Raw genomic sequence first — 22503 nt, 5'->3', positions numbered from 1 at the left:
TGAGCAAAAAGCCAGAAGCAGTCAACCAGTCTGGGGCTACATTGCTTTGCATTTTTATGACATCATCACATTACCAAAAGTGTTGGTTTTAGCAAAGATGTTTGGCAGCATATTTAAGCTACAAAAAATACACACTTATAAAGTATTTCCTATTTCGATACAAAATACAGTACATAGCCACTTTCTTCAACCCAATAAAGTACAAATGACCAAATGTGCCCGAGTCCACTGCTGCTCTATACTGGCCAGAGTGCAGGGAGGGGAAGTAGTGGTTCCAGCTGAGTGACTAATGTCCCTTGCATGTTTGGATTACGTGAGTCAGACTGGAGGCATCCGACCCCACAAGCGGCGGCATTCCAGGGCTGGACACGCCGCCACCCACCAGCCGCACTGCTCCGCTGCAGGGAGGGAGAGAGAGGCCTGTTTTGGCCCCGTGCCACCACCGCTACCTCTCCTGAGTGCACTGCCGCCGGCGGCAAAACCACCTCCACACCATCCTCAAAGGGCTCTGGATTTGCCAGGCATGAGAATCGCTGTCCATGTTACATCAATTACCAGCTTAACGTTTCTCACAGCAGTTCAGGGGCTTTTGATGTTCTCTATGGTGGATCTAGTCATATAAAGTCCAAACACTGAATGTGCATGGTCTCTTCTTTTCTGTTGTGTCTGCGTTTCTTTTGCTTCTTTTGGTGTGTGTGTGTGTGTGTGTGTGTGTGTGTGTGTGTGTGTGTCTGTGTCTGTGTCTGTGTCTGTGTCTGTGTCTGTGTCTGTGTCTGTGTCTGTGTCTGTGTCTGTGTCTGTGTGTCTGTGTCTGGGGGGAGAGGGAGAGAGAGAGATAGAGAGAGAGAGAGAGAGAGAGAGAGAGAGAGAGAGAGAGAGAGAGAAAGAGAGAGAGAAAGAGAAAGAGAGAGACTTTGTGTCTGTTGTGAAACAGCAGTAGACAGAATCTGCAGGTGGCAGCAGCAGCAACGTTTCAGTATTCCATCCAGTAAAAGAGGAAACAGTTCTGTTCAGCACTGCAGCCAAATGTTAAATAAGTCATACTTGTATATGTTCAAAAAGTAAAATGCAACACAGCTGTGTATTAGTGAAACAAATAAGACTGTTACACCAGACCATGAAAAAATATCAAGACACATCTGTTCTCTCATGCAACTCACTTTGTCACCCTTACTAAGATTCTCCATGACTAATTGTCACTGTGATTCAGACCTGTCTGTCTGAACAATAGAGACCAAGAGGACATACAGTAGAGCTCATCTATTTGAAAGCATTGCAATACAAACGGCCTTTTTTGTTTTAACTTACCAATGCATTGATTTACGACTAGGCCCAGTAGAATTGCACTCTTAAAACAAATGTGTATTGTTTTTAACACATCTTTGTGTCCAGAAAGGGACTCACCGTCTCTGTTGTTTCCATTTTTTTTTAAAAAATTTGTTTTACAACCTGTGTTGAAAATAACACAATTTGCGATGAAAACAACACAACTTGTGGAGTTTTGTAACGCATCTCCTGTGTCCAGGCAGGGACAACACATTGTTTTCAGAGTGTAGAAGAATTTCACAAACTTTAATCTATTTGGACAGTAACAATAACTCTTCAGTATGTCGGGCACTGGTTGAAATATTCTGCTGCTAATGTATTGATCTGTTTAAAACAACAGGTGCTTGAGCCAGCAGTTAATCCTCCCTGAGCTGTGGAGATCCCCAGGGCTTAAAGCAGCCTTAACCCTGTTCCTCAGGCCTTTTGTTCACTGCTCAGCTCAGTCACCTGGTTACGTCATTTCCCTCAGACGGCAGTGCGCAAGCTCGAGGAGTGAGGGGAGTCCCCGAACTTTCCTGCCAAGTATTTCAGTCCAAACAAATAGCACTGTCTTGGATTCCTTTCACGGCTACAGATTAGCAGTGTGGAGTGAGCACATTTGTAGATGTCAGGAGACCGATGCTAACTAAATGCCGTCCAGTGATGTTGGATGATCTAGTCTAGCGTCTCAAGTCGAGGTGCCATTGCTAGTCCCATGTCAGGGTCATCCCTATGTTCCCCAGGTCCTATGTTCCCCGGTTTTCGCCAAAAGGGTCCTTTGTTCCCCGGTATGTACTGTATTGCGACTGGGGAACATAGGACCCTTTTTGGGAAAAGTGGGGAACATACATGTAGGACCCTTTTTAAAATGTACCAAAAAAAGGGTCCTATGTTCCCCGGCCCCATACAAAGTGGGGAACATAGGACCCGGGGAACATAGGACCTGGGGAAACATAGGTACGCTCCCCACCATGTCACCCTTGTCACGCGTTAAGAAATATGCACTCGGCCTGCTTCCCCATGAAGTGTGAAGATAAAAGCAAGTGTGAGATATAGTTTGTTGAGACCAAGTATATCTGTCAGCTTCAGAGTATTCAGGAATAGATTCTCATGTGAGACGGCTTACTTTTTGGTTTTCACACATGACATGCTGTAGTGGGGCAGCAAATCAGATAGCGAGCCGTTAGCTCTTTTTAGCCTCAGCGCAGGCTACATCTTGGGTTTCCTGTTCCAGATGCTGTGCATATATGTGTGTGCATACACGTGCAAGCGTGTGTGCGAGTGTGTACAGTATGTGTGTGTGTGTGTGTGTGTGTGTGTGTGTGTTCGTGTGTGTGTGTGTGTGTGTGTGTGTGTGTGTGTGTGTGTGTGTGTGTGTGTGTGTGTGTGTGGTTGTGTATGTGTGTGTGTGTGTGTATGAGAGAGAGAAAGACAGAGACAGAGGACTGAGAGAGAGAGAGAGACAGAGAGAGAGAGAGAGAGAGAGACAGAGACAGAGAGGACTGAGAGAGAGAGAGAGAGTTTTAAGGCCCTTTGTTCTCTGTACCCTCTTGTCTGGTAACTTAAGACTTTTGATCGTGTGGAGGAATGGCATGTCCACTCTCAGCACTCTCCTCTGTGATATAGCTCTGCTCCGGCCAGTCTGTGGACGCACCTCAGTCCTCACCCTCTGTCCGCCTATGCATCCAAAAGCACTCAAATAAAGTAAAAGGTTACATGACTGTAGAAGGGGAAGAAACATATGCTGTCTGATCTTCCATACGATACATGTTGTGTGCCATACCTCAAGGTCAGTTCCATGTACAATATCAGTGGGCAGCCTACAGTAGATGAAGTGGATTTGTTTGTCATATACCTTCATGCTGTTCATATGGTCGTCATATGGCATGTATATCTGGTTGTTCAAAAGCCCTATTGTTTGATTTACACACTTCCTTCCATGTGGATATGATTCTTTTGGCTTGAATAGAGAACAGCGTTAGACCATGTGGAAGGTATCGAGTTTGAACTGCTGCTGCCCATGCAACTCTTTGCTCTGCAATTGTTATGATTGTAAAAGTGGTGTGTGTGTGTGTGTGTGTGTGTGCGCGTGGGGGGGGGGGGGGGGGGGGTGTGCTCATCTTACAGTTAAACGTGATCTCGAATACAGGCTTTCATTTACCTCTGTGGACATTCATTCAGTTCCTGAGTGTGTGTGTGTGTGTGTGTGTGTGTGTGTGTGTGTGTGTGTGTGTGCGTGCGCGCCACTGCGTGCTTGAGTGTGCATTCATGAAAGAGAGAGAGAGAGAGAGAGTGTGGCTATCTTCAGCGCTCGTGGCCGGTGTGTTTTTTCATGAATGGAAAAGCGTAGTCTATGAGTAGCAGATGCAGCCAGAGGAAGCGCCGCAGCGAGAGGCTGATTCACACTCAAACGACTTCCTGTTTGGATTTCCGGCCTCGCGTCCGCAGCCTCTTATTTTGGCAAAGGGAAGTCAACAAAACCAGTGAGAAAAAGAGGAACCAACAGCTCTATACAGTTTAAAAGAATAACAGATTACAAGAGGACTACTCCATGTCTACACAGTCAAGGAATTCAGTTACTCTATGGGACTTGTGAAGTATATTCTATACATAATACAGTATATAAGTTCCCATAATATATACCACAAATGGCATCAGAAAGGATACTGTTACATACAGTAGCTCTGACTGGGTTATCTCAAAAGTGGAATGGAAAATAATGTATAGCAACCAGGACAACAGTTGGTGCTTCAAGTTTAAGATAGTCCTGTACTTCATTCATCCGTTCGTTCACTCATCCATCCATCCATCCACCCATTCATTCATTCATTCATTCATTCATTTGTCCATCTATCCATTAAAAAAAATAAAAAGGATAAAAAGTCCGCACACCAGTATAGCTCCCAGTGATTGTTTATTGAAGCAACGTTTCTTGGAACTGGAAACGTTGCTTCAATAAACAATCACTGGGAGCTATACTGGTGTGCGGACTTTTTATCCTTTTTGTATGGCCTTTTCTGAAGTTCCGGCACCCAGGTTGAATAGGATGTGCGTGGATTGTCTACTTTTCATCTATCCATTAATACATTCATTCATCCATCCATCCATCTATCCACTCAGCCCAGTGCCCTACTCCTTCACTCTGCCCAGTTGAGGGAGCGGCTGCTGCAGCCACTGCCCACTGCCCGCCGCCCCTGCTGCCCCACACTGAGCGCTGGAGTGTAGCGCGGCGTGATGGACGGGGCTGCAGAGGAGCGCCCACTGGGTTTATCCCTTGTGTGTGAGATTAGGAAAATGCCTTCCTAATCACCGTGTTTGAAGTTCTGGCTTCTAATCCGCACCCTCCTCAAGCTGAGCTGTGCTGGGGCTGGTGCTGGTGCACTGCGCTCCACTCCGCAGAGACATTCTGGTGAGGGGGAGAATTCACATGTGCATGTGTCCTTGCTGGCTGCCTGGGTGTGGTTTGAGAGGCACAATTAGAGATTGGGAGAGTGTGTGTGTGTGTGGCTTTGCAATTGCATGTGAGTGTGTATTCATTATATATGATACTGAACTTGATATGAGAAAAGGTGTGTGTGTGTGTGTGTGTGTGTGTGTGTGTGTGTGTGTGTGTGTGTGTGTGAGTGTGTGTGTATGTATGTGTGCGTGTGTGCGTGTGTGTGTGTGTGTGTGTGTGTGTGTGCGCATGTGTGGCTTGGGTTGGGCTCTAATGGTGAATATGTGTGAGCCTGCAGGGGGAGCAGGAGTTCCAGGTTTGGCTCACTGTGCTATACTGTTGAGTCTCTCTCTGTCTCTCTCTGTCTCTCTCTCTCTCTCTCTCCCTCTCTCTCTCTCCCTCTCCCAGACTGACTGATGCAGGGCTCCTGGGTACACGCAGCAGCCTCAGGCCAAGTCCCTGTCTGTAGTGTCTCTTCCTGTTCTCCTCTTTCTGGTCCCATTCCACCCCACTCCTCAGCATGGATCTGGGGGTCATGTCCCTTACAAGTCACACATCCACCACCACACTGAGGATGGACCTCTGAGAAAAGACAGAGACCTTAGAGAGAGGCCTTAGATTCCCCTTCGCACAGAAAATGGATGTTGACCAGGAATTCCTTTATGAAATATTAATTGGAGCGTTTTACAGCTGGCCATAAATGAGAGTTAAGTGCTGTGATGTGCAGGAGCTGACGGAGAGTTCCGATGTTAGCGGTCAGCGAGCTTTGTTGCCTCTCAGATCTTTTTCCAAAGAGTCAATAGCTCTTACCTCTTTTGATAGCAACTGTTTACGACCCATAATTGTTTCATCAGTGATGAGTGTGTGTTTGCATTTTGATTTTGGTGGGTGTGCATGCGTGTGTGTGTCTACATACACACACACACAGTCACTGTATTGGTGCACTTCATGTTTTGAATAGCCATTTTGATTGACTGTGAGAGTTTTTTTAATCTCTGCATAAAATAGTGTCCTCTGTCATCATCATATATATATATATATATATAAAGAATCTACATATATTGATAGAGACCAATTGAAAGAAATATCCCATGAGTAGAAATGGTAGAAATCACACTTGCTTTCACCGGTTGTCAGTGGTATGCAATTATTCGCTTCAGTGGAGCTATTGTGTCCCACATGCCCTTGGTGCGGAGGGGCATGTGTCCACTCTCCACAGAACCAACACTTCCTTGTGAGCGTTCAACAAGAGGTTGGACTGAATTATTTAACGCTGAATTACTGGGCAAACAGTAGTTTCCGACAGAGCTGCTCTTGCCCATGTGGGCAGGACCTGAGTCAACAAATACCATAATTACCTCTAATATCATTTCCCCAGGCATGCCACACACATACAAACACACACACACACACACACACACACACACACACACACCCCACATCTATGGCAAAAGAGCAGAGAGAAGAGAGGAGAGAGGGAGAGAAGAGGGAAGTGAAACAGAGAGGAGGAGAGAAGAGGAGAAGAGAGGAGAGAGGGAGAGAAGAGGGAAGTGAAACAGAGAGGAGGAGAGAAGAGGAGAAGAGAGGAGAGAGGGAGAGAAGAGGGAAGGGAGGTAAAGCAGAGAGGAGGAGAAGAGAGGAGACAAAACAAAAGGAGAAGAGAGGAGAGAGGGAGAGAATAGAAGGGAATGGAAGCAGAGAGGAGGAGAGAAGAGAGGAGAGAGGAGACAAAGCAAAAGGAGAAGAGAGGGAGAGGTGTGGACAGGAGAGGAGAGGGGGAGGAGAAGAGAGGAGGGGAACAGGAGCAGAGGGGAGGGGAGGGGTGGAGAGAGAGGAGAGGAGGGAAGAGAAGAGAGGAGGGGAACAGGAGCAGAGGGGAGGGGAGGGGTGGAGAGAGAGGAGAGGGGGAAGAGAAGAGAGGAGGGAACGGGAGCAGAGGGGAGGGGAGGGGAGGGGAGGGGTGGAGGGAAGAGGGCCTGGAGGGGGTCAGAGCTCAGAGGCCAGAGGAAGTTGGGGACGGTGGCTGTTGAGAGCGGGGATTTCCAGCCTGTTGTCATGAGCGCAGGCCTCTGGCTCCGCGCCAGGGCTCCACGGCTCCACGGCTCCAGTGCCGGCCACAGCGCCATCAGATTTCAGCGCACAGACAATGCAAGCGCCAAACAGCAGGCAGGAATAATGCAAACATCACGCCTCTCCATACGCATGCTCTCACCAGCGCGGCCAGGCCTTTCTCATGGGACGGTTGTCATGCACGGCAGAGCGCCTGTCCGCACACACACACACACACACACGCTCCGGCTCAACGGAGTCATGTCAGCGTTGGCAGGAGACCCATTAAGTCCTGGTCCCATCAGACTGGGAGACATCACCGCAATGCTTACTCGCCTCACTGCCTTCATCTGCGACCTCTGATTTGATTTGGCGACGCATCTTAGAAGATGGTGGTGTGTGCAGGCCATCCGTAGCGCACCGTCCACCTCTGGCTGTGGAAGTGGCCGTCTGACCTCATGGCGTTGGGAAGCGGTGGGCAGTTGGGAGGGCGAGCAGTGACATAATCACAGCTTCTCCAGTTTCGCTGGAAAATTCGGGGAATGGAACAGCTGCTTCTCGGGTGACGCTGCTGATTGATTGGCTGTAACTGAAAGTGCTTTTCCTAAGAACTCGTAACTCACAAGGGGCCCGCGTCTTTATGCACCGGCCCCTCAGTCCAGAGCCAGTGGGCTCAACAGCTGTCACATTCAGATTCCTCGTCCATTGTGTGGCCTTTATGTACAAATGTCCGAATGTCATCGCACGCTTGGACAGACCAGGGTTGACGTCTGACTAGCTGGCACTTGAAGAGGGTGGGAGAGAGGGCAGTGGGATCCAAATGTCTTCATTAGTATTTCTGATCATTAACGTAGACCTGGTAGTTATAGTAGACTATTGGGCACGGTGTCTTCAGGACTCAAAGGCAACTCTCTGTAATCAATTCATTTGTGTTTCTTTGATTTCATTTGATACTTGGCTGAGAAGGAGATTTGAGGCCCATGTTTTCATGATGTTGTGTATTGCCCAAAGGTCTGACAGTGAAAGGGAGAATTTGGTCTTGTTCTGTGATGAGTTTTAGCTGGAGTTAACCTGCTTTCAAAGCACTGACCACAGTGACACACACACACACACACACACACACACACACACACACACACACACACACTTACACTCTCTCTCTCTCTCTCTCTCTCTCTCTCTCTCTCTCTCCTTTGCCCTTCTCCAAGGTTTGTACAGACAGACAGACAGACAGACACACACACACACACACACACACACACACACACACACACACACACACTGAGGTTTTCTCAGGCTTCTGCAGCTGACAAAGGCTGTATTGAGGCAGGCCTGAGTTTGAATAAGCAGCGATGGAGATGAGGAAGTCGGAGGAGGAGGAGGAGGAGGAGGAGGAAGAGGAGGAGGAGGAAGAGGAGGAGGAGGAAGAGGATAGAGGGAGCCGCATGTCTGTGTGTATGGAGTTTGAGGAGGGGGTATCTGTAGTGCTTGGCCTCTCTCCCTTTAACAGATGATTGGAAAAGAAAACAGCACCGCGTGTGTAGAGCCCCAACTCTCCAGCTCCCCGTCGCCAGACCAGCTCCCGGGGCCAGCCACACACACACACACACACACACACACACACACACACACACACACACACACACACACACACACACACACACACACACACACACACACACACACACACACACTCCTAGACCAGGATGTGTGGGCCACGGAGCGGGGAGTTCACCCTTGTGTCAGGTCACTTGGCACACAACACAGGCCTCTTGTGCTGCCCTCCAGACAATCTCCTCCTCCACCACCACCCCCCACCTCTTTTTTCTCTCTCTCTCTTTTTCTTATATTATTATTTTTTCTTCTGTGGCACAATGCTGGATCTGTGCCTGGGAGTCCCCTGAGACTCCAAATGACACGGGGCATACTTTGGGGTTGACTGGGAGAGCTGTGAGATAACAGTGGTGCTTCAGTGGCGGTTCACTCATTTTTCCCCCAGTAGCTGAACCCCCGAGCTCGCTCTGATTTAGCACAGATGGAAACGGGCGACTCTGAGACTACCTTTTTTTTTTTTTTTTTCATGCTGCTGCTTGGTTCATGTTTTCATTTCTAGCTCATATTAGCAGTGTACAAAATACGCAGTGTTTGGTCGCTGTAAATATGGGCAACCTCGCTAATGTACACAGTTCAGTGGGTGTAACTTGGCAGGCCGTGCGAGTGTTTAGCATTGGAGTGGGTGTATGCGTAGCGTACTGTGAGAATGTCCAAGGGACATCTGACCTGAGGCCAGTCTGTGGAGAGTTTTTCTTTCCGTGGTCAAACACGGGTTGGGTAACTGACTGCGTACTGCAGGGGACTACAGGACTAAATGCAGTCTTATGTAACATTCCTTTCAAGAGTGTGAGAACATAGCCCAGGGCCTCTACAGGTTAACTCTACAGGCTTACTGGCTTCCCCCTCTCTCCCTCTCTCCCTCTCTCTCTCTTTCTGTGTGTTTGCACCTGTATGTGGTGTGTGTGTGTGTGTGTGTGTGTGTGTGTGTGTGTGTGTGTGTGTGTGAGAGAGAGAGAGAGAGAGAGGGTGAAATAGAGACAATGAAGGAAAGTCTATGATAGTCCTTGAGTCAGACACTTTGTCTATATTTGTCGGCATGAATGACCAATGACCACATGACGTGTGTGTGTGTGTGTGTGTGTGTGTGTGTGTGTGTGTGTGCGCGCGCGTGTGTGCGCGCGCGTGTGTGTGTGTGTGTGTGTGTGTGTGTGTGTGTGTGTGTGTCTGTACTTGTGTGTGCTTGTGTATTTGTGCGAACAGCTGTATTCACATTCACTTGTGAGTGTGTGTGCCTCTGGAAATGTTTAAACATCTGTGTATACTGTATGTATGTAAGCGCTCACGCTCACTCATGTAACAGCACGAGTGAGGTCACTCATGTAACAGAAGAGTGAGGTATGACCAGAGGCTGGGAGAGGTGGACAGGCACGCCTCACATGAAACACAGCACGCCGCTCACAAGCCCTTGAACATTAGAATCTCAATTACAGATTCTTTTAAGTAATAATTATCATTAATTGTGTTAACAGCTCGCTGAGGCCAGGATCTGGTTTAAGCTCTCCATTTGAAATCCGAGCTGACCTTTGAAGAGGAATAGATCAATGGGAGACCTCTGGTTCTGTGTAACATGAGCAGAATCATATGATATTCTTTGGTTTGACTTACTGAGCTGGAATGGGAGGGTTCCAGGGGAGGGGATGGGGACGAAGGTTAAGACCATTCCTCTGCATCACCTAATGGGGTCATGCTCCACAATAATAAATAATAATAATAATAATAATAACTAGAAATGCAATTCCAAGGAATTACCAGTGCATGAAAATGCAGAAATAGATAGATAATGTAGATATGGTTACTAAGGTGTAGCTAGGGTAAACATGGTGGTTGCATAGTTTACAGAGAGTTGATAGTGTGAAGGTAGACTGTTTAAAGATGAAACATTCCAGTTCTAACTTAACTAATGATTTCTATTCATGTTAAAATGTTGATTAGCTAACTTAGCTAATGATTTCTAGCAGTTACGCTAAAAATGCTAATTATGCTAGCAATGCTAACTTTACTAACAATGCTAACCAGGTTGATTAGCTAACTTAACCAATGATTTCTAGCAGCAATGCTAAAAATGCTAACTATGCTAACAATGCTAAATTTGCTAACAATGCTAACCAGGTTGATTAGCTAACTTAGTTGATGATTTTTTGCAGTTATGCTAAAAATGCTAACTATGCTAACAATGCTAACCATGCTAACTAGCTAACTTGCTAGTGAGGACTTTTATTTTGAAACAGTAGTTGCTAGGGTATCCATGGTGCCCACTATCAGGAATAAAGAAGTTACTGTAGTATAATCATGTTGGTTGCTATGGAAACTGTCAAAAACGCTTAATTTTAATGGTTGCGATGTTGGTTGCTAGGTACATGGAGGTTTCATGTAGTTGACTGGAGGCATAGTTGATGATAACTGACAGTTGGAATGGTTGAACAGTTCAATAGTTGAGTAGTTTCAATGGTTAAATGATTTAATAGTGTATTATTGCAGTGAGGACCTTTATTTTGAAACAGTTGTGGACAGAGGAAGTAGTGAAACAGGATCTGTAGTCTTAATGAGATTGTATGCTTAAAGCCTGAGACAGAAGGTGCCTCTCATAGCGTTTACGCGTCCTCTCTCGCTCCTCACTGATCTACATAAAGAATGATGGAGCGGCAACAATGGGATAGTCTAGCCCTTCTTCTATCTTTCTTTATGTAGATCATTGAGGATCGAGGAGCGAGGGAGGACATATAAACGCTGCTTGAGAGGGACCCACAGTAAATACTTTAAAAGTTGTATGTAGATAGTCTAATTAATGTTGATAGACAGAATGTTTAATGGATGTTGATAGGCAGATTGTTTAATAGATATTGATTGACAGTTTAATGGGTGGATGAGTGAATGGTCTGAAGAAGATGAATGGATAGAAGGTTGGATGGAATGTGCCTTATATTCTTGTTAAGAGAGACACTGATACAGCTCTCTGAGAGTAGTTGACACAGGTGTAATCAATTTAACTGGCCAGTCTTAAGAGAGCCAGAGTACTCTTAAAGCCTGAGACAGAGTAAATAATTTAAAAGTTGAATGTAGATAGTCTAATTAATGTTGATAGACAGAGAGTTTAATGGATGTTGATAGACAGATTGTTTAATAGATGTTGATAGACAGTTTAATGGGTGGATGAGTGAATGGTCTGAAGAAGATGAATGGATAGAATGTTAGATGGAATGTGCCTTATATTCTTGTAGAATGGAGAGACACAGCTCTCTACTGAGAGTAGTGGATACAGATACAGGTGTAATCAATTTAACTGGCTAGTCTTAAGAGAGCCAGCCTGAGACAGAGTAGATTGTTTAAAAGTTCAATGTAGAGCGTCTAATTGATGTTGTTGATAGGCAGACTGTTTAGAATGGGTGGATGAGTGAATGGTTTGAAGAAGATGAATGGATATAAAGTTGGATGGAATTAGGAGGACTTATTTTGATACTGTTGTGCGCAGAGGATACAGGGGAACAGAATATGTAGTCTTCAGAGAGGAGCCTGAGAGAAACTGACAGTTGGTGCCCAGGTGGCTGACCAGCTGGGGTAACATTCTAATTGCTGCCGTGATGTCATAATGAGCAATGTTAAGTCTATGGGGAAATTGTTAATAGTTTTTAATTTATAGTTTAAAAAGTGTAAAAGTTACAAAGTTAAAAAATACATTGCGCTGATGTCCTAAGTAAGACCTTCGTAACACAGTTTGAATGAAGTTTCTACGTTAAACGGTTCAAGCTGAATTGCGTGCGTTAGAAGAAGAACTAGAAATGCAATTCCAAGGAATTACCAGTGCATGAAAATGCAAAAATAGATAGATAATGTAGATATGGTTACTAAGGTGTAGCTAGGGTAAACATGGTGGTTGCATAGTTTACAGAGAGTTGATAGTGTGAAGGTAGACAGTTTAAAGATGAAACATTCCAGTTCTAACTTAGCTAATGATTTCTAGCAGTTACGCTAAAAATGCTAATTATGCTAGCAATGCTAACTTTACTAACAATGCTAACCAGGTTGATTAGCTAACTTAACCGATGATTTCTAGCAGTAATGCTAAAAATGCTAACTATGCCAACAATGCTAAATTTGCTAACAATGCTAACCAGGTTGATTAGCTAACTTAGTTGATGATTTTTTGCAGTTATGCTATAAATGCTAACAATGCTAACTATGCCAACCATGCTAACTAGCTAACTTGCTAGTGAGGACTTTTATTTTGAAACATTTGTTGCTAGGGTATCCATGGTGGCCACTATCAGGAAACAAGAAGTTACTGCAGTATAATCATGTTGGTTGCTATGGAAACAGTCATAAACACTTAATTTTAATGGTTGCTATGTTGGTTGCTAGGTACATGGAGGTTTCATGTAGTTGACTGGAGGCATAGTGGGTGATAACTGACAGTTGGAATGGTTGAACAGTTCAATAGTTGAGTAGTTTCAATGGTTAAATGATTTAATAGTGTATTATTGCAGTGAGGACCTTTATTTTGAAACAGTTGTGGACAGAGGAAGTAGTGAAACAGGATCTGTAGTCTTAATGAGATTGTATGCTTAAAGCCTGAGACAGAAGGTGCCTCTCATAGCGTTTACGCGTCCTCTCTCGCTCCTCACTGATCTACATAAAGAATGATGGAGCGGCAACAATGGGATAGTCTAGCCCTTCTTCTATCTTTCTTTATGTAGATCATTGAGGATCGAGGAGCGAGGGAGGACATATAAACGCTGCTTGAGAGGGACCCACAGTAAATACTTTAACAGTTGTATGTATATAGTCTAATTAATGTTGATAGACAGAATGTTTAATGGATGTTGATAGGCAGATTGTTTAATAGATATTGATTGACAGTTTAATGGGTGGATGAGTGAATGGTCTGAAGAAGATGAATGGATAGAAGGTTGGATGGAATGTGCCTTATATTCTTGTTAAGAGAGACACTGATACAGCTCTCTGAGAGTAGTTGACACAGGTGTAATCAATTTAACTGGCTAGTCTTAAGAGAGCCAGAGTAATCTTAAAGTCTGAGACAGAGTAAATCATTTAAAAGTTGAATGTAGATAGTCTAATTAATGTTGATAGACAGAGAGTTTAATGGATGTTGATAGACAGATTGTTTAATAGATGTTGATAGACAGTTTAATGGGTGGATGAGTGAATGGTCTGAAGAAGATGAATGGATAGAATGTTAGATGGAATGTGCCTTATATTCTTGTAGAATGGAGAGACACAGCTCTCTACTGAGAGTAGTGGATACAGATACAGGTGTAATCAATTTAACTGGCTAGTCTTAAGAGAGCCAGCCTGAGACAGAGTAGATTGTTTAAAAGTTCAATGTAGAGCGTCTAATTGATGTTGTTGATAGGCAGACTGTTTAGAATGGGTGGATGAGTGAATGGTTTGAAGAAGATGAATGGATATAAAGTTGGATGGAATTAGGAGGACTTATTTTGATACTGTTGTGCGCAGAGGATACAGGGGAACAGAATATGTAGTCTTCAGAGAGGAGCCTGAGAGAAACTGACAGTTGGTGCCCAGGTGGCTGACCAGCTGGGGTAACATTCTAATTGCTGCCGTGATGTCATAATGAGCAATGTTAAGTCTATGGGGAAATTGTTAATAGTTTTTAATTTATAGTTTAAAAAGTATAAAAGTTACAAAGTTAAAAAATACATTGCGCTGATGTCCTAAGCAAGACCTTCGTAACACAGTTTGAATGAAGTTTCTACGTTAAACGGTTCAAGCTGAATTGCGTGCGTTAGAAGAAGAACTAGAAATGCAATTCCAAGGAATTACCAGTGCATGAAAATGCAAAAATAGATATACAATGTAGATATGGTTACTAAGGTGTAGCTAGGGTAAACATGGTGGTTGCATTGTTTACAGAGAGTTGATAGTGTGAAGGTAGACAGTTTAAAGATGAAACATTCCAGTTCTAACTTAACTCATGATTTCTATTCATGTTAAAATGTTGATTAGCTAACTTAGCTAATGATTTCTATCAGTTAGGCTAAAATGCTTATTATGCTAGCAATGCTAACTTTACTAACAATGCTAACCAGGTTGATTAGCTAACTTAACCGATGATTTCTAGCAGTAATGCTAAAAATGCTAACTACTGTATGCTAACAATGCTAAATGTGCTAACAATGCTAACCAGGTTGATTAGATAACTTAGTTGATGATTTTTTGCAGTTATGCTAAAAAATGCTAACTATGCTAACCATGCTAACTAGCTAACTTGCTAGTGAGGACTTTTATTTTGAAACATTTGTTGCTAGGGTATCCATGGTGGCCACTATCAGGAAACAAGAAGTTACTGCAGTATAATCATGTTGGTTGCTATGGAAACGGTCATAAACACTTAATTTTAATGGTTGCTATGTTGGTTGCTAGGTACATGGAGGTTTCATGTAGTTGACTGGAGGCATAGTGGATGATAACTGACAGTTGGAATGGTTGAACAGTTCAATAGTTGAGTAGTTTCAATGGTTAAATGATTTAATAGTGTATTATTGCAGTGAGGACTTTTATTTTGAAACAGTTGTGGACAGAGGAAACAGTTAACAGGATATGTAGTCTTCTGAGAGACTGTATGCTTAAAGCCAGAGAAACTGACAGTTGGTGCCCAGGTGGCCAGCCACCTGGCGTAAGATTCTAATTGCTGCCGTGATGTCATAATGAGCAATGTTAAGTCTATGGGGGAAATTGTAATAGTTTTTAACTAATAGTTTAAAAAGTATAAAAGTTACAAAGTTGAAAAATACAAAGCACACATCGCGTAAGTAAGACCTACGCGACATAGTTTGAATGGAGTTTCTACGTTAAGTGGTTGAAGCTGAATTGCGTGCGTTAGAAGAAGAACTAGAAATGCAATTCCAAGGAATTACCAGTGCTTGCTTTTATTTGGTAATTCCAAGGAATTACCAGTGCTTGCTTTTATTTACTTTTATTTATTCTTATTTCTATTTTTACATTTTATTTTATGATCTTATGCTTTTTTACTATTTTTATGTTTTATTTTATTTTATCTATCCTCTTTTAACTATTTTACTTATTTTATATTTTATTTGAATTGTTTTACACCTGGTTTTATGGTTAATTTTAATGACCATTATATTGACTGAGTGATTATATATTTGTGTATATCTGTGTGAAGCACTTTGAATTGCACTTGTGTATGAAATGTGCTATATAAATAAATTGCCTTGCCTTGCATGAAAATGCAAAAATAGATAGATAATGTTGATATGGTTACTAAGGTGTAGCTAGGGTAAACGAGGTGGTTGCATAGTTTACAGAGAGTTGATGGTGTGAAGGTAGACAGTTTAAAGATGAAACGTTCCAGTTCTAACTTAACTAATGATTTCTATTCATGTTAAAATGTTGATTAGCTAACTTAGCTAATGATTTCTAGCAGTTGTGCTAAAAATGCTAATTATGTTAGCAATGCTAACTTTACTAACAATGCTAACCAGGTTGATTAGCTAACTTAACCGATGATTTCTAGCAGTAATGCTAAAAATGCTAACTATGCTAACAATGCTAGATTTGCTAACAATGCTAACCAGGTTGATTAGCTAACTTAGTTGATGATTTTTTGCAGTTATGCTAAAAATGCTAACAATGCTAACTATGCTAACTAGCTAACTTGCTAGTGAGGACTTTTATTTTGAAACATTTGTTGCTAGGGTATCCATGGTGGCCACTATCAGGAAACAAGAAGTTACTGCAGTATAATCATGTTGGTTGCTATGGAAACGGTCATAAACACTTAATTTTAATGGTTGCTATGTTGGTTGCTAGGTACATGGAGGTTTCATGTAGTTGACTGGAGGCATAGTTGATGATAACTGACAGTTGGAATGGTTGAACAGTTAAATAGTTGAGTAGTTTCAATGGTCAAATGATTTAATAGTGTATTATTGCAGTGAGGACTTTTATTTTGAAACAGTTGTGGACAGAGGAAACAGTTAACAGGATCTGTAGTCTTAATGAGATTGTATGCTTAAAGCCTGAGACAGAAGGTGCCTCTCTTATATTTTTTACGCGTCCTCTCTCGCTCCTCACTGATCTACATAAAGAATGATGGAGCGGCAACAATGGGATAGTCTAGCCCTTCTTCTATCTTTCTTTATGTAGATCATTGAGGATCGAGGAGCGAGGGAGGACATATAAATGCTGCTTGAGAGGGACCCACAGTAAATACTTTAAAAGTTGTATGTAGATAGTCTAATTAATGTTGATAGACAGAATGTTTAGTGGATGTTGATAGGCAGATTGTTTAATAGATATTGATTGACAGTTTAATGGTGGATGAGTGAATGGTCTGAAGAAGATGAATGGATAGAAGGTTGGATGGAATGTGCCTTATATTCTTGTTAAGAGAGACACTGATACAGCTCTCTGAGAGTAGTTGACACAGGTGTAATCAATTTAACTGGCTAGTCTTAAGAGAGCCAGAGTGTACTCTTAAAGCCTGAGACAGAGTAAATAATTAAAAAGTTGAATGTAGATAGTCTAATTAATGTTGATAGACAGAGAGTTTAATGGATGTTGATAGACAGATTGTTTAATAGATGTTGATAGACAGTTTAATGGGTGGATGAGTGAATGGTCTGAAGAAGATGAATGGATAGAATGTTGAATGGAATGTGCCTTATATTCTTGTAGAATGGAGAGACACAGCTCTCTACTGAGAGTAGTGGATACAGATACAGGTGTAATCAATTTACTGGCTAGTCTTAAGAGAGCCAGCCTGAGACAGAGTAGATTGTTTAAAAGTTGAATGTAGAACGTCTAATTGATGTTGATAGGCAGACTGTTTAGAATGGGTGGATGAGTGAATGGTCTGAAGAAGATGAATGGATAGAATGTTGAATGGAATGTGCCTTATATTCTTGTAGAATGGAGAGACACAGCTCTCTACTGAGAGTAGTGGATACAGATACAGGTGTAATCAATTTAACTGGCTAGTCTTAAGAGAGCCAGCCTGAGACAGAGTAGATTGTTTAAAAGTTGAATGTAGAACGTCTAATTGATGTTGATAGGCAGACTGTTTAGAATGGGTGGATGAGTGAATGGTTTGAAGAAGATGAATGGATATAAAGTTGGATGGAATTAGGAGGACTTATTTTGATACTGTTGTGCACAGAGGATACAGGGGAACAGAATATGTAGTCTTCAGAGAGATTGCCTGAGAGAAACTGACAGTTGGTGCCCAGGTGGCTGACCAGCTGGAGTAAGATTCTAATTGCTGCCGTGATGTCATAATGAGCAATGTTAAGTCTATGGGGGAAATTGTAATAGTTTTTAACTAATAGTTTAAAAAGTATAAAAGTTACAAAGTTGAAAAATACTTTGCCCACATCGCGTAAGTAAGACCTACGCGACATAGTTTGAATGGAGTTTCTACGTGAAGCGGTTGAAGCTGAATTGCGTGCGTTAGAAGAAGAATAATAAGAAGAAGAAGTTGAAGACTAGGAAGAACAGTACAGTGCATTTTTATGCACTGTAATAATAAGAAGTAGTAGAAGAAGAAGAAGAAGAAGAAGAAGAAGCCTAGGGATAACAGTACAGTGCATTTTCATGCACTGTAATAATAAGAAGTAGAAGAAGAAGCCTAGGGATAACAGTACAGTGCATTTTCATGCACTGTAATAATAATTATTATTATTGTTATTATTATTATTATTATCATCATTATCCAGTACATTGTTTTGTCGATTTCAGCAAATTTCTCCTGAGACTCTTCTTGCATTCACTTCCGCGTGTCCACTTATAAAACTTGTGATCTTAATCTGGTGATCTTGAGGGCCTCGTCACGTCCATTCACATGTCCTCAGGGTCCCACTCTGCACCAGCGGGAGCTGCAGGAGAATGTTTATTTACAGTTTACGGTGCGGTTACAGCCCACTCGTGGCTGCCTGCGTATGTGCCGAGCATATCAGCCTATGAGATATGACGGGTTGGAGCAGACCAGACCACACATTGTGGGGATCTACCGCGGTGAAGATGGCTGACCCAAGCCACTCGTCCCAATCACCAGCTCCCCTCGGCCATAATCAGACACCGCTGACTGACTGAGCCAGTAATCACATTCAGGGGCTCCAGATGTTCGCCCTGGGAGAGAGACATACTTATCGCCCACCAGTCAATCACGCATTCGTGTACCTTTTAATTGCACGGCAGCTTCCATGCGCCTAAGCGGTGGCACGGCCTAAATGTGTTATTGTTCTGAAGTATGCACCGTGAAGTCTCCACAAGCATGTGCTACTGTAATCAGAGCCCGTTGTGCCGAAGCTGTCTGAGAGAGGCATGTAATTGAATATATGTGGATTATTATTATCGGATGTCTGCACCCCAAACCCTCCCCCTGACCCCTTGTGTTCCCAACCCACAGATTAGGGTCAGGGATCACCGGAGGCAAGATTAAAATGCCTGGGGTCGCGACCCCTGGAGTCAGACATCAGCCTTCTCTGACAACGTCTGAATACAAATTCCAGAATTCAATATGGCTGACGTGTTTATCCTGGGGGACATGCTATTGGTAATATCAAAATTGTATATTGTAGTCTTTTTGGAGGTGTTGAATTTCAGAGAAAGGAGGAGATAAAAGGATGGATAAAGGATAAAAGCATGTTCCATCTGTTTGTTATTTTTGGTTTTGTTTGAGATTCCATTTAAACTGCCTATTTGTTGATTTGTTTGTCTTTTCAGATTACAATTTGACACTGGACTGGATTCTCCTTTACTTAGTGAGCTGTATCAATCGGAATCTCATGATGAGGACATGAACACCATCCCTGTAAATCATTGGCAAAGTGAATTGGAAACCTTCTGAATGGTTGGGGCGCGCAACAATTAAGGGCATATCTTCAAAGAGCAAAGATTATTTCAAGATGAAAGCACCGCAAGAACAATAAAGCTCTCAAGTTTCCAGGCCATAAGTTAGTGTCTGCTGCAGCAAGACATGAATCACAAATCTTTATACACCGCTTGGAGCAGGATGGCTTTGTCTTGGGCTGTCATCTTTCGTCGACATCTCGATGAGGGCAAATGCTTTGTGATATATTCGAGTAAAGGGACGTTCACACCAAAAACAATAACGATAACTATAACCATAACGATAAAAGCGTTCACATCGACCAGCGATAAAAAAGTCTCTCCTCATGTTAATAAATGTGATGGCTAAAAATGTGATCTGTTTGTCTGTTGTGTGCTCTAAAAATGTGCTCTGATTGTCTGTTAGCTTTTTATCGTTCTCAAAATAGCTCTGAAAGTGATCCCCCACAATATTGTTCTTCATGTTGTTGTGCATCAAAATCACCAGAAACCCAGGAACCAATCACAATTGCTTATTTGATATGGTAGGGCTTTGTATGATGACAAACAAAGGAGTAGCCTACAGCAGCACTGCACTGATGGCATCAGTGTTAAACAGCCTAGACCTGAAATTTTCTTTGGAATTAAGACTGAGAGTAAACAACTGTATTGCAAAACTTTGTTTAAACAAGAGATGTGTTTGCTGTGCTTCAAAAAATATGTGGAAGAGTTTAATGCAGCAGGCTAACTCTAATGATTCCATGCTCTTTGTAAAGTGTTGATCTTGTTTGCTGATGCCAGCACTCAGGACCACTAGAGCCAGAGCCATCGTCCCCCTTTCAGCCTAATATGGTCATCATCAGCTACCACTTCCTATTGGCCATGCATCATCCTTGACAGACAGTCATTGACATTTACTCAGTGAGCTCAGCTGACGCATTTGTCCGCCACCACAATTCATATTATTCCTAATCGTGTAAACGAAAAGAAAAAGAAAATGAGAGTCACATGCAACTGTTGAAAGAGTGGAAAGAGTGGGGAGGGGAGGCTGTGGGTTTACGTGGACCACACTCGGCAAGTGAAAAGGAACGGCAGCGGAACTGCTGTCTTGCTCCTTGGGGCCACTGTGGCTGGTGTCGGTGAGTCAGCTGAGTGCAGGGAACTGGACCCATACGTGACTGCTGAGGGTCAGAACCAGAAGTCTCGGTGATGTTGTTGTTGGACACGGCTCTGTACGGGAAGCCTAGTCGGATCACTGACCGCTACCCAGTTATCAGGATGGTCTTATATGGTTCACTTTCATTTTTGACTCTGGAATGAGTGAAGTTCAGGGAAAAGGGTTTCTTTGTGAGTAATCGGTTCCTGTGACCATACCAGCGGTGTGTGTCACTGTTTATTCAGCCCTGGCTCTCAGTCCGTTCACTCCTCCTCGCTCCCTCATGTTCCATACCATGGCTGAGCCAATTATCTTCAGAGCCTCCGTTCCCACACTCAGGCCTGGTATATTTTTTACTGGAGACAGATGATAAAGTTAAATCGGCTGAGTTTAAGTACACTTTCACCATTACTACGTCCTCACTATAGTATTTAATCATTAACACAATAAAGCCCACAGTCCAGGGTTGCACAATGTACAGTGTAACCTCCCACGCACACACACACACACACACACACACACACACACACATCGGCTCCATCAAAGAGTTGTTGAAGCCGAAGGCCAACTGAACCGACATGTATTTGTGAAAGTGTGTGTTATAATGGCTGCATGCTAAATGTGTGTATAGCTGGCACACATGTGAATTGTTTGTAGTGCATCTCTGTAAATGTTCACATGTGTATGTGTGTGTAAGAGACAGAGCTACTGTAACCTGACCTGGACCAGCTCAGAGGCCCCAGGAGAGAGTGTGTGATAAGATCAGGGCTCTAGTGCTTCATTACCCTTGACTGATGGGCTGCACCTTATTTCCCTTGAGTAGGCGGAAGACCTTGCCTAAACCAACGCCATCTCACCCCCACTCCACACACACACACATACACTCACATGCATGTGTGTGTACACACACACACACACACACACACACCCCTGGAGGCTCCGCTTTCCTCTCACTCTGAGGGATTCCAGGAATGGTGCTGCTCATGCTTGTGAAAGCGACAGGTGTGCTCACGCCGCGCATTACGAGCAGCCGCTCAGATGAAAGCCACACACACCGCCTCTGCAACCGCCACAGCGTGCACGGGGGAGCTGGGGGTGGGGGTGGGGGCCGTATCCTACAGCTCCATCTCTGCCTGCATGACTTCAGAGTGCACGCATGGTGCATCAGTGTGTGAGGAGGACGGAACGCTAGCCAGGCTCAGCCCTGGAAACAGTTGCCAAAGAAGCGTGCCCTGCCCCAGTTTATGATATGAACTGGTATACGGTTAATACCAGGCTAGGAGAGATTGTGTCTGTGTTCCTTATCTAAATCATTCTGAGGAAGGGCGGGGGGGCGGGGGGGGGATTAAGGGCGAGAAAGCAATTATGCCAACCAACCAATCAGATGCATCAGTATGTGGATGTGTGAATTCCTCTCTGCTTCATTTTAAGTTTGCATAACCGTGTCTCCTCATGCTGATCTCGGTGGTTGTCGTGAGTGTGTGATTGGATTGGTGGTGCTGCTGATTGACGAACAAGCGTATAAGTCCAAAAACAAACCAAATGAGATAACCATGTGACATGAATGGATGTGTGCCACTTTGGATACAGAAACATTTTGGGGTGTTTTTACGCGACCAATACTCTGTATTTTAAACTTAAGAATAGTTTCCTGACCCGCGGGCCGCAGCACCTCTGTTCCAGGATCAGCCGTCCTCCCAGGGTGCTGTGACGCGCGCTGATTGGCCATCTGATTGGAGTCCAGCAGTCCGTTCACACGCAGGGGATAATGGGCTATGACACGCAGCATACCTTGAGAGATGCTACACCTACACAGAGGCCTTAGCATGGATGTATGGCAATGTCATGCCATATCCTGTGTGTGTGTGTGTGTGTGTGGCACGATGGGAAGCTTCACTGGAAGCGTGAGAATTTGTTGATGCGCTGCTGACTTTGACATTATGAAAAGCTCCAAGGCGTCTGGATGAATTTGGGCGGTCAGGAGAGAGGTGTCACCTCAAGTACCCCTTAACCCCCCTTCTCTCTCTCTCTCTCTCTATGCACCACTGGGTTTATGTCAACTCAGCCCCTGCTCTCATGGATGAAGTCACCAGTGATTGGTCCACATATCCAGATA

This window comes from Sardina pilchardus, chromosome 2 (assembly GCF_963854185.1).
Source record: "Sardina pilchardus chromosome 2, fSarPil1.1, whole genome shotgun sequence".
NCBI classification, from domain to species: Eukaryota; Metazoa; Chordata; class Actinopteri; order Clupeiformes; family Clupeidae; genus Sardina; species Sardina pilchardus.
This window is presented reverse-complemented; position numbering follows the sequence as displayed.